This window comes from Falco cherrug, chromosome 13, assembly GCF_023634085.1.
Source record: "Falco cherrug isolate bFalChe1 chromosome 13, bFalChe1.pri, whole genome shotgun sequence".
Classification (NCBI taxonomy): domain Eukaryota; kingdom Metazoa; phylum Chordata; class Aves; order Falconiformes; family Falconidae; genus Falco; species Falco cherrug.
In genome coordinates this window covers 1,032,892-1,045,285 of record NC_073709.1, presented here as the reverse complement: position 1 = coordinate 1,045,285, position 12,394 = coordinate 1,032,892, and the positions used below count along the sequence as shown (strand labels likewise).

Genomic DNA, 12,394 nt, shown 5'->3' with positions numbered 1-12,394 from the left:
TTGAATAAATAGACCCACAAGAAACGCACCGGCAGAAATGCGGTTGTGTAATAGGAGGTTCATCCTACTTTAATCTGATTTCATTAACAAGGCCTTTTCAGCTGAAGGCAGCTATTGTATTTTTGCTTCTTGTCACTGTGCTGCTGGCTGTTGTCTGCATCTGGTGACTTCGGTCCCATTTGGGGCTGTGCAGTGGGTCAGTCGGTGCATGTCCTTTCTGTGCCCCACCCCCGCCTCCCTGCCAGAGTAATTGCTGGCGGTGGGCAATGGTCACTGCTGCTGGGCACAGAGGAACTATCTGCTGTGTCTGCAGGTGGTTTTCCTCCCTGTCTTTATTCAAATAGCACTTGGTAAGCAGGGCATGGGAGGTGTCTTCTGGCAGAGCTGGTGTCCGCTCCAGACCAAGCTGCGGGCTGGTGTCCTGCCTCTGCAGAACAGCCACCCCCTCACCCAGTGTGGTTGTACCACTGGTTTTCCGTTGTGGAAAGCAAGTGTCAGAGCTGAAGTGATGTCAGGCTTTGTGGGCAGTAATCAAAGGCAGTGTGGATGTGATGTCCCCGTTTGTTAGGTAAGGTGAGACACAGTTCCTGCTCATTTCTAAGGAAGCATCAGGTTTGCCTGCAGTGAGGTGGGCCGAGTTGTCATGTGCTCAGTCTGGTTGCCCAGAAACAGGAGATGCCTTAAGGGTCCTGCCTAGAGAAACTGCATTAGAGTGCAATGCATCATGTTGTAGTGCCCGGTCTCATCCTTTCTTTTCCTTACATGACAATGCCCTACTTTCATATATTGAAAACTGGGGGAATGTTCATGGAGTTAATGGGGGATTTTACAGACTGAATTTTCAGAATAAATGCTCTGTCTGGGTGCACACTGATCAGTGAGAAAGAGTTGGGGCTGGTTTGGGGGCAGGTGAGAGAGCTCCTCACAGGTAGAGACAGCTCTTCAGCACCAACGGCACTGCCCATTGCCAAGGAAGCAAGCTGTGCCATCCATGGAAAAAGCAACTTCAGTCACAACTCACTCCTCCCTGAGCTTCTCCATTACCTCTCATTCACACTGAAAAGAGATAAACAACAAGCACCGGTCTATCCTAACAGGAGAGTCACACCAGGAATCACGGGATAGCCGGGGACTTAACTGATATTTGTCTCACCTTCCCAGGCTTTCCTCGCACCCTGCCATGTCGCCTCACTAACACCTCCTTGGTTCCCATGACTTTCAACCTTCGCATCCCTGGCGAAGGCTCAGGACAGCGCAGCGTCACCAGTTTTGCTCAGATATCAGACAACACTTGCCCGTCCTGGAGAAAGGGAGCCCAACATCACATCAAGCCAACTGAATTCACCATAATGCCCTGCAAGGGGACCATCCGCTCCCAAGGAGCCCTGGGTATCCAGGTATGGCACGAGCCCGGCCATACGTGCTTCAGCAGGTGGAGCTGAAGCTTCACTGGTGCGCAGGAGGGCTGTAGTGCTGCTGGCTTTGGGCATAACGCAAGTAAGAGATCGGTGTTCGTGTTAGGTTTTTGTGAGCTGGGGTACTCTGGGGCGGAGCACCGTTTTGTTTCCAAAGTTGTAAGCCAAGGATCATGTACCCTACGGTGAAGCACAGAAGCCATGCGTGTGTGTCTGAGCTGTTTAGAGCAATTTGATTTAAAGTGGGCCGAGGAAGGATGGGGACAGAAGGTGACTGTTAAAAGAAAGATGTCATTGCATAAAGCAGTTTGCTATTCTTCCCGGTCTTATCTTTCCTCTCGTGTGGAGCAGAATGGTTGCATCCACTGCAACGAGGACTGGAAAAGCTCCAGCAGCCATGAGCTGCACAGCTGCTGCTGGGCCACGTTTTGCCCTCGGCTTCCCACTGTAAAGCTGGACTCATTCTGTGAAAGTCAACAGATTTCCTCTGGATTTATGCTGTTGTAGTCGAGAGTAAAAATTGGTCCCAGTGGCAAGTAGAACATGAATTGTGCTTTAATTTAGCTTACATATGCCCTGGTATGCAAGGCGTACTTAATAAATCGGATATCGCCAGAAGAGTTTTGTTACTCGGAAAGACAGTGGTCCACACGTGGACCAGCAGGAGAACTAAGGCAAAATATCGCTCCCTTTCCTGACCGTGGGTGAGAGCCAGAGGACACCATGCGTGGCTGATGGCTTCTGGCAGTGATTAAGTATCTGACGCTCTTCTCCTCTACCAGGTCACCCTGTGTTCCAACACGGTGGGGCGATACGAGCTGGCGCTGGTGGTGGGCGTGGATGGTGTTGGCCAGGAGGTGTTGGCGTGCCTCTCACAGCCAGGTACCGGCGCTTTCCTTGCAGCTGGCCACCTTTCCCCGCGTACCCATGCCCAGCACGCTGCCTGGCGTGGGGTGTCCTGGCTTCAGCTCCAAATGAGAAATGTTGCTTAACGAGCTAGTTCTGCCCAGCTCGCTGTGAGCACAGCCGTGCTTTGAAAGCAGCCCATGTTGAGAGGCACCTGTGCTCAGTGCTCAGGGCCATGCCTCTGTCTTTTTTTTTTTGGTTTATTTTATTTTTAAGGGAGCAGTGATTATATTCACTATTGGCCTGTTGTCTGGGACGTGAGGAGTAATGAATCTCCAAAGGACTGCCCCTGCTTCTCCCTGCAAGCGGTGGGCTTGTGCTGGGTTGGCCCAAAATGCAGCATTTGTTTGGAAGGCGGCGAGCAGCCTGCTGAAAGCTGGGGTCTGGCTCAGTTAATGAAGGCGTGTGCAAATGGGAAAGGGGCTTACGGCAGGAGTGGTGAGGGGAAACTAGTCCTTGGTGTGGCAGGTGAGCTCAGGTTTCTCTGGTTCTCTTGAGCATGAACGTTCCCAGACTTAAGCCAAAAGCTGCAGCGTCGTTCAATGCCGTTGCGCCGCAGCGGGTGCCAGTTTAATGACGAGAGGGACGCAGTTGCTGGTGCTGTTCCCTCTCCCCGGCAGAGTCACCCACTGGGTGCCTGGGCTGCAATTTTGTAAAACGAGTGGGAATGGGAAGAGTCAGTGTGTGGGCTGGTGTGTGGAGGACCCAGGCAGCTGCAGGAGCTGGGAGCGGCTGGTCACCCAGCGCGAGAGGCAGGCGGTGCTGGTGCCCTCCATCGCGGGGGCAAGCGGCTGAGGTTTCAGGCAGGGCGAGAGCGGTACGGGAGAGGAGGGAGTTGCTTTTACTGAGATGCGGGAGTCTTGTTTTCCTTGAGCTTTGGGGAGCGCTGGTCCTCAGCGGGAAGGCTCCCGCAGAGCTCGTGCCTTGCTGGGACTGTGGGAGGGTCCTTGCCGGCCTCCTGGGGCAAGGGAGGGGCAAAGCTTGATGAGAGAGCACTGGGGCAGGGCACTGGGCAGCCTCTGCCACGGGAGTCTGGGGCTGCCCCTCCTTTACAAGAGGCTGTTGAGTAAGAAGAAGTTAGAGGTGATCGATTGCCGTAGAGGTAGGAAATGTCTATCTGGCAGAGACAAATGCCTTGTGTCTGTTTCATGCTGTTTGGGGAGTAAACAACTTCTACATTCTCTCAGTGTCTCTAATTCCCTTTGGTCATCTCTTCACCCGGATGTGTCGTTCCTCCACTGCCCGTGCTCAGCCCTGTTCTGACATTTGGACGGTGCTTTCTGAAGTTCCCTTGCGAGTGGATGCTGACCCTTGTGAACGACAGCGATCTTCCAGGCTGCTATGGAGTCCTTCCTCAGGCTTGGTGTCGTGTTCGCCTCCTGCCCTCAAACGTCGTTATCGAGGGGTTTATTAGGAAAAAAACGGGGTTTGGATAAGACCTTGCTGTTTTATATTCAAACCTAAAGTTTTGGAGAGAACGGGAAGCTACCTGAATATGAACTTCAGGAGCGGTTTGAACTCTTCAGAAAGCAGTTTCGGTTCTAGTCTTTGGGGTGCTTTCATGCAGGAGAACTTGGAGGGTTGTGAAAAGCTGCTGCAAGGAGGCCACCAGCACCGGAGTGGGCGTTTGCGAGTGCAGCAGCTTTTGGACCCTGTGAGGATGCTAATTAGGCCCATACAAATCTTGCTCCTTGTGTTGTGCCTTTCTGCTTTCTCCTAGGGATTTTTAAAAATGTGGGTGAATTGCCGTTGTGGTGGATGTTAAGAAGCTTGGAGTTTCCTCAGAGGTCACTCTGAAGTTGTCTTTGATTCTGTCCCTTATAGGAGCACAAGGAGGATGCTGCTGTGTGGTACTCCAGCCCTGTGCCGTGTGGGATTATCCAGCCTCACAGCTCGGTGGAGATCCCGTTGACGCTGGAAGCCCAGGCGATAGGAAGGCAGGACACTGTGGCTAGTGTCTCAGTGTTTGGGAATGAAAGATCCCCGCTGGTGAGTGCTAGGCGAGATGCGTGCCTTTGTGTGACTCATCTTGTTGGGCATAAAGTGTACAGGGGTTCTGCCAGGGAAAAGGAGAACGTGACAATACGTGGCTGGTGCGGACACGGAAAGAAGGGATTCATGGCATAAGTAGCAGCTAATGCCTAGAGAAGGGTGGTGTCCTCTTAGGTGGAAATCTAAGTGTCTGAGATGGTGTTTAATTACGGACGTGTGAGGCGGGATAACAAGCCCAGTCTGAAACCCAGAGCAATTCCTGGGTCTCTCGCTCTCCTGCGTTACGAGATGAGCAGCAACCGCTGCTTCATTAGAACTCTTGTTCGGGAGCGCACGGGGACATCGCTGAATACCCCTAAAGCAAGAGCGGTGTAAGAGACCGTGCTGAAATGATGATTTCTGTAAAGCTGGATTTAAGCTTTCCTGAAAGTCAGGTCCATCCCGCCTGAGAAATATCCATCATATCTCTTTGCCAAAAGCCCCAGCCAAAGACGCATGAGACTCCACACTGCTTGCATCTGGAGCACAAGCTTTTTTTTCTTTTCTTTTTTTTTCCCTACCAAGCTTGAAAAGGGGTGAGGCAAAGCATTCCTGGACTAAAGGCTCCTACAGGACATTTGCATTCAGGCATATACAGCAGCAACAACAAAGTGTAGGCAAGAGAACGTTGTATCTGGTGTCCTGGCTTCCACTGGCTGAAATCGAGAACAAATTCAGTTAATTAAACTTTAATTTAAAAGGATACTAACTTTTGAAGCAGCTGTTTTAAAATGTCTTGTCCTCTCTCTGAGCACGGAAGGGGATATCAGAGGATTCCCGAGAACGTGAAGCTTTCTGTAACAGAAAGGAAGGCTGACATTTTGAAAACAATTGCAGGGATATAAACTTTTTATAAACCGAATTGAAACGATGATGCCAAATCCCTTGGATGCCACTGGTCATCTCAACCCTGGCTGCTGGGGATGTGCATGTAAACCAGTCAACAGCAAGGCCAGGCAATGCAGGCTTTGCAGGGAAGTCTCACGTTTGACAAAACAGTTGCTTGCAAACAGAAGGCATGCTTCCCCGAAAGAGGAGGGTTTCTCCCCACTGGAATAACCAGTTGTTTAAATGTCAGCTGGATTTTGAACTACAGGTACCTTGAAAAGCTTTTACGCTTGGGCTAACAATTTATAAATTGAAAGTTGACCTTACCTTAATCTTTTCTGTTTGGACGTGAACGTGTCAATGTTTTGCCCAAAGGGCGAGCATTTCAGCTGGAGAAGCGTAGCTGTGCCTAAAGAAAGGACTAGCTGCGTTGCATTTTCTATAGGTCTGTCTTCTGGTTGCAGTGCAGTTCCAGTAGTTCCCTGGTAGCTGACGCACCCAAAGCTTTCTGGGCTGGCAGAAGAGCTGGCTGTCTTGTTACGTGTCCTGCGCTGGTGGCAGATCCTACCCGTACGGCTGCAAGTCTGACCTTGGGAATCGCTGCAGTGTGTTCCAGTAGAACTTCAAAGCTCGTTCTTGCCTTAGGCTGGGGTGCCCAGTGTCGATGCCTGGTCTTTACCACCGTTTCAGGCAGAACGTGGTACAGATCTTTCATCCAGGCTGTGCAGAGTCCCTCCACAGCTCCGTTGTCGGGTATTTTGTTTGCAGGTGAACGCGTGCCAGCTCCAGTCTGGCGTGTGTCATCTGCATGAAGGAGCTGGTAAATCCCAGCGCTGGCGTTACTGGTGGCAGAGCTGCCATCGCTTGTTGCTGCCTTTCCCTGTGCCATGTTGCCTGTAACGCTGTTGCATGGCATTTTCCTTGTCCCTTTTAGAACCCTGTAGATGAAGGGGTAGCGTTTCTGAAGCCCTCTCCTTGGTGGTGAGGATGCGTGGTGTTAGTACACAGGCTGACAGAAGGCAGCTCTCCTGGGCATCCTCCAGATGTTGTTCCGCTCATCCCCAAAGGGCTCTGCCCTGCCTTTGCTGCTGCTGTCCCGCTGTCACCGGGAAGCTGAGCTGGCTGGCGAGGCGCAGCTCTTCCCTGCAGCTCCTCCTTCCCGGGAGCTTTGGGCAGCATCGCCCAGACATGCATCATCGTGCATGGCTTCAGTTCCTTATTTTGGAGGCCCCAGCCTTGGTAGGTGAGGTTTTTGGCTCTTAGTTGCACGCAGCAGTGCCCTGCCAAGGGATGAGCATTTCTGGATGCTGCTGCTTCTGGCTGAGTTGGGCTGGTGATTCTGACAGCGGTCAATACCACTTCCTTGAGCCAGACATCATTAAAGGTTTTACATCGTGGAAGCTGGTTTCTTTTTCGGTTAAATCGTACTCTGTGCCCTCCAGTGAATCCTACGGCGTCTGGTCAGTGTTGGGAGTTCTATGCATTCAGATCCTGTTGAAGTGTTGAGGTGTTTGGAACCAGTGAAATCCACCGCAAGAGTGCACAAATTCTCGTTGTTTTTAATGATGTGGGAAGGTGGTTTAGCAAAGGGATCTGTGTTCCTCCTCCAGTAGTCTGTGCCAGTTCTGCAAGGAGAAAGCTTTTGGTTCTGACTGTCAAGAGAAAAAACACCACTTGAATGATGTAATGAATAATTAATGCCTGTTATTCATGCCATACCAGGAATACACATAAGCACACATCAGAGGCCATAACTTGCACGATCTCTGCTCTGAAGAGCCTGCTTCGCTTCTGGCTTGTGCTGGTTTTCAGAGGTGCATTTTTGGGAATGTCAGAGAAGTAACTGTCCAAGTGTCGCTGTGCAGCAGCAGCGGTCAGGGAGGTTTGGGGCAAGGCTGAGCGGCAGAAGGAGCGGGAGCAGGCACAAGGCAGAGAAAGGAGAGCTAACTGTGGAGGAGGTCTGGAAAGGAGAGCGTGGGACCCAGGGTTTCTCTGTCCCCTGAGAACGGGAGCTTGTGGCTTTCAGATGGGGTCACTCCCGAGCCTGCACTTGCCCCAGGCCTTCTGTTTCAGCCTTGCAACACTGAAAACTTCCAACAGCCGTACTTATCGCCCAGTCGAGGAGGACACTTAGAGCTGTCTCATATTTTTTAACTTCCCCTGCTTTTCTTTTTTCTTTCCTACCTGCTTCCTGGAGCAGAATATCTGTTTAGTGAGCATTGGAGAAGGACGGGTTGTCTACGTGCATCTGAGTGAGATAAATTCCAGCAGTATTGAAGTTCTACAAGATGCGTCCAAAACTCTCCACCTCTCCAATCAGGCTGTCATCCCTGCTTCCTTCTGTGTAGAGATGGTAAGTATCTGTGGGACTATTTCCCAATGAAAATTGACTGGTCTGTAGCAGCCTGTGGCCTGATTTTTACATGCAACGTTCCCATATTGCTGTCTCGGAGAGAAAGCAAGATATTCCGTCCCAACGCAGCGAGAGGAGCCTGGCTCTGGGGGCAGTTTTAGCTGGGGCACCCCTCAGTAAAATAGACAGCTTGCATAGATGTTTGTGCAGAAATGAGTCTGGATCATCTTTACAAGTTTTCCCTCTGTTTTCTGGGTGGTATTTAACGGAGAGTCGTGTCTTTGGAGCTCTGAGATCAAGAGGCCCCTGTGGCCCTTTGCTCCTGGACGGGCATGGATTTCCCGACGCTTTCCCCATTAGGTCTGCGTTTGCTTTGTGTCAGACTGCTGTTTGTGACAGAGTCTGGGGTGTGAAGTTTGTCCTCAGCCTGCCTGTGGTGAGGTGAGTTTCACACCTGCTGGGGGCCCAACCAGCTGTGGTGTTGCACAAACATGTAACGGTAAGGGTTGTGTAGCTACAGAGCGTGTGGGCTCCGTCGCGTTGCAGGGCATCTCCGGAGGCCAGCCGCAGGGAAAGGCCGTTGAACTGATGGAGGCTGCAGCTGACAAGCTGCGTGGCAGGTGGCAGGAGGCGGTTGGGTCGCTGCCCTGGCAGGGGGGGGCAGGGCTGGTGCAGCCAGGGAGGGCTCCTGTGCGGACGCTGGGTGGGATGTGCCGCTCACTGGAGGTGGGATCTGTGAGGGGCTTAAAAACAGGGTTGGGAGGAGGTTTGTTCTGCTCCACGCTAGGTGGGCTGGATTTGTGGAGCTGGTTCACCCAGGCCTGGCTCTGTGGGCTTGGTTGGGTCTGCGGGTAAAGCATCAGGCAGCGTGCGAGAGGCCAGGCTCAGCCTCCTGGGCCAAGGGGGAGGGGGGCGAATTTCCTCCTTGCTGCTTTTCCAGCTGTTTGGGGGACAACGGTAACCTCCAAGTGGGGGAGGGATTCCCAGGGCAGCTTTCTTTGAATCCACCATGAAAACCCGCTTTCCATCTGTGGCGAGAGCAAGCCACCAGGGATGGCTGGTACTGGTGTTGAAATGATGGGTTTGCATGCCTGTCGCAGGCAGTGACCCGCAGAGCTGTTCGGGTCCTGCTGCCCCGGTGCAATGCCTCCCTCCTCCCCGGGCAGCTCGCGGTGTAGCCGGGGGGCTTGCAGGGTACATCTGCCCCTCCGTTGCCTCAGGGCCCTAACCCATGGGACTGGGCAATAAAGCCTGTCGTGCTTCACCGCCATCTCTGCCAGTCCTGGGGCTGATCAGTCACTAGAGCAGTAATACGAGGCGGCTCAGGGACGGTTTCTTTCCCTGCAATAAAGACGGGCTCTGCTTGAGCAGTGGCTTGGACCAGATGATCTCCAGAGGTCTCGCCAGCCCCAGCCGCTCTGTGACTCTGTGTGTGTGATGATCCCCCCTGCTGACTCCACGGGGCTGAGTTCCCCCATGGTGAGCATCTCTGCTTTTCAGGGCAGCTGCTGCTCTCATGGAGACGTGCCAGGAGGCAGGTCCTGGGAACCTGCTCCGTCAGCCGCTTCACCAAAGGCTCTTCAGACAGACTCCGGGCACGGTGCTGCTGAGGCTGCCTGATGGGAGCAGCGCGGGCGTGGGCGAGATGTGCCCGAGCTGCGCCCTGGCCCTCAGCAGCTGCCTGCTCTGCCGCTCTTTTGCTGCCCCAGTTGAAGTTTTGCCCTTGGCTGCTTTACGCTGCCTGGCAGCTCCTTGACGGGAAGCAGAGGGGACTGAATAATTGTGGAGATAAAGCCTGAGATGCAGTCGGGTGTCAGGGTGACGTGCACGTGTCCACCTGAGAGCGGAGCAGGCTGCGCTGTGCCTTAGCCCAGCTGATGGGTGACACGGGCATCCTTCATTCCCCCATGTCCCTGAACCCAAGCCTTGTGTCCTCTAAAGCGCCAAAGCCGCTGCTCTGATTCCTGCTTGGAGGTTGCTGCAGGGGGGTGAGCCGTCATTTCCCTGTCTCCCATTTGTTGGCCAATCTGCAAACGGTGGCTGTGAGGCTCAGAGATCATGGTCTCCACTTGAAAGGGCGAGTTATCGACTGAAATTTTCACAGGAGCGTTGCATCGGGAATGTTATGCAGACTGACGGACAGCCTGACAAACTGAATGAGGTTAATTTAAGGGGCGGCAACAGGGCAAACGAAAGGCTGGTGTCTTGTTTGAAACAGAAAAGGAAAATGCTGTAATGCAGGTGGCCGTGCTGCCACCCCGGTGGTACTCTTAACCCTCGAGTGATAATTGCTCTTCCTGTTAAGGCAAGCTTGCTGCTGGCTTTGTGGGAGACAAGATCATTACCTGAGCAAGCCAGCATGATTTGTGGTGAACTTCACTTTGGGATAGTGACTTCAGGAATTCCTTGCAGTCCCCCTCAGGCACCAGCTTCCCTGTACCCCTCTCCTCTCTGCTGGGTGAGTTGTGTCTGTTCTATTCTCAGTTGCAGGGAGCAGCAGGGAGGGAGTATCTCTGCCACCAGAAGAAAATAAGTAAAAACCCGCCAAATCTGTGTGTTGAGACAGGGCTTTTTGGGTTGGAAGAGGGGTGTAGGGACTGCATACCTGCGTCCTCGGTTGGCTTATCCCTGCTTGCCAGGGTGTCTGCAGATCTGCGACCCTTGGGACCAGTGTGTCGTCCTGTGCTCACACTGTCAAATCCTGTGTCTGTCGGGTGTGCTTTTCCCTGTCAGATTGCTTTCCCAGCTGCCAGGCAGCCCAGCGTGTTAGGGAATCCTCTGGATCCAGCAAGGGGAGGATTTGTGTCTGTCTTGGGTAAAAAAAGACTGGAGGAATGAGTCAACATGAAGGAGCTGTTGCAGCTTAGCTGGGGGCTGATGTAACCTGCTGACAAAAGTGGCTGTTTCTCCTCCTTGCTCCATTGTCATCTTCTTTTCCTGCCTCCCTAAGTGCCTGATTTTTGCCGTATTGACAAGTGCCAAAGGCTTGTTATGGACTGATGGAAGTGTTTGCTCTCCCTGCAGAAAGGAAAAAGCATCATTCTTAGGTCATTTCCTACTTGTTCTTTGTCATGCTGTCTTCTCGGAGATGTTTTATGTGGCTGCTAAGGCTGACATCTCTTGGCATCACAGAAGGCAGCTGCATGTCACATCTCTGTGATCAGGAAAGAAGAGACAGGCCTAGGGTGTAAGTTTTCTTAATCAGTGGCAGCTTTTTTCTGCCTGCATAACCCCCGTGCTGGGTCTGTTATGTGCTGCCACAGGGCGCAAATGGTTTCCCAGCGCCTTGTAACGAGGGAGGAGGCAGAAGACCTTCCTTGGGATTTCCTCTTCTCATGACAGTCGTAATGCGGGGTCCTGTCTCCTTCAGCCTGGTCCCTGACCTCCCTGATCCAGAGCCCTGTGCTCCAGGTGAAGCTCGCTGCTGCCTGGTTTCCAGCAGCGGTCGTACAGCCAGCTGCTTCGTCTTCAGGAGGGTGCCTGGTGGCTCAGTGCAGATCCCCTTCGGCGTTCCCAGGGATGCGCTGCTGTCACATTCAACTGGAGCTGACCTTGCAGAAGAGACCAAGTTTTGTTTGTTTTTTAAAAAAAGAAAAAAAGCTGTAACTATTTGTCTTGTCACTGGGATTCACTTGCAGATAACTGATTTTTCAGGCAATGTATAAAGGCTCTTGGTCAGGTGTGGTGTAAGCAAGGGCAGAACACGCAGTTCCCATTCCCATACTGGCTTCTCCCCTCTAGCACACAATTTTTTTCATTTACTAATTTAATTGTTTATTACCTCAAGCCTTTGGCGACACTGCCTTTATTAACAAAACGGCCATATGGAGAGACAGCAAAACACGGAGGAGATAAACTTAAAAACAGTGCCGATGAGGGGATGCTGCTTTAGTGATTCTGTTCCTTGTTCTGGCTGACGGGCAATTCTGTTGCTCTCTGAGCAAACCGTGCAGGCTGGGGGCAGTGAAGGCTTTGAAGAGCATGTCAGCATTGACTGCAGTTCTCCCCAGCTGCTCTCACTGAAGTCGGAGCAGACTTGAATTGGCAAGAGGGTGGTTTTTAAATCTACTGCAAATTACCACCACCACCACCACCACCACCCCCGCCCCCCCAAAGCAGCTGAATAATTAGCCAGCGGGTCAGTGTTTGCTCCTAGTGAGACAGAGGCAGACAGTGCTGTGCCCTTCAAATGGTATCTGCAGTGCTATTTAGAAATTAGGGTTAAATTAACCTTCCAGGGTACGGGCAGCGCTAGCCCTGCATATGTGGCCTCTTCCAAGGTGAGCAGAACTTTTGAAGATGCGTAGGCTTAACTCTTTCCAGAGCTGTCCCACCAGAGCCTCATGGTGCTCCAACAGCTGACCTTTAGAATTAAACCCTTGGTTTGGGTTTAAAGGCTGTGCTGCTTATACAGCAGTACCAGTTTCTGATTTCCACCCAGTTTGGTTTTGCCAGAGCTGTAGGGAGCTTGTCATGTCGTGGCTGTTCTGGAATGTGGTACAGTGAAAGGAGAGACTGAAATGGCAAATTTTTCCCCCCAGGGCGGTCAAATGCTGGCAGAGGTTGCCCAAGGAGGTTGTGCAGTCTCTGTCCTTGGGGATCTTCAAAGGCCAAGGGCACACAGTTCTCAGCAACCTGCTCGAGGCGAGCGTGCTGGAGCAGAGGGCTTGGCCCAGAGGACCTCCACGGGTCCCTTCCAACCCCCCCTCCTGTGTGGCTCTGTGCTTTGCTTTTCCTCCTAAAGCCCCTCAGCTCAGCCCCGATGCCCGCTGGAAAGGGTGCTGGGGCAAGGGACCATCCCAATCTCCTCCCCGAGGGTCCACCCCAGCACAAGCGCTCCCCACTCCACAAGACCCTATGG

The 12,394-nt window shown here is 52.6% G+C and overlaps 1 pseudogene; it reads left to right on the top strand.

The window, feature by feature from the left end:
- The window catches only part of LOC129737285 (hydrocephalus-inducing protein homolog), a 61,359-nt pseudogene extending 58,535 nt beyond the window's left edge, over positions 1-2,824 (top strand).
- Positions 2,825-12,394: the final 9,570 nt, after the last annotated feature.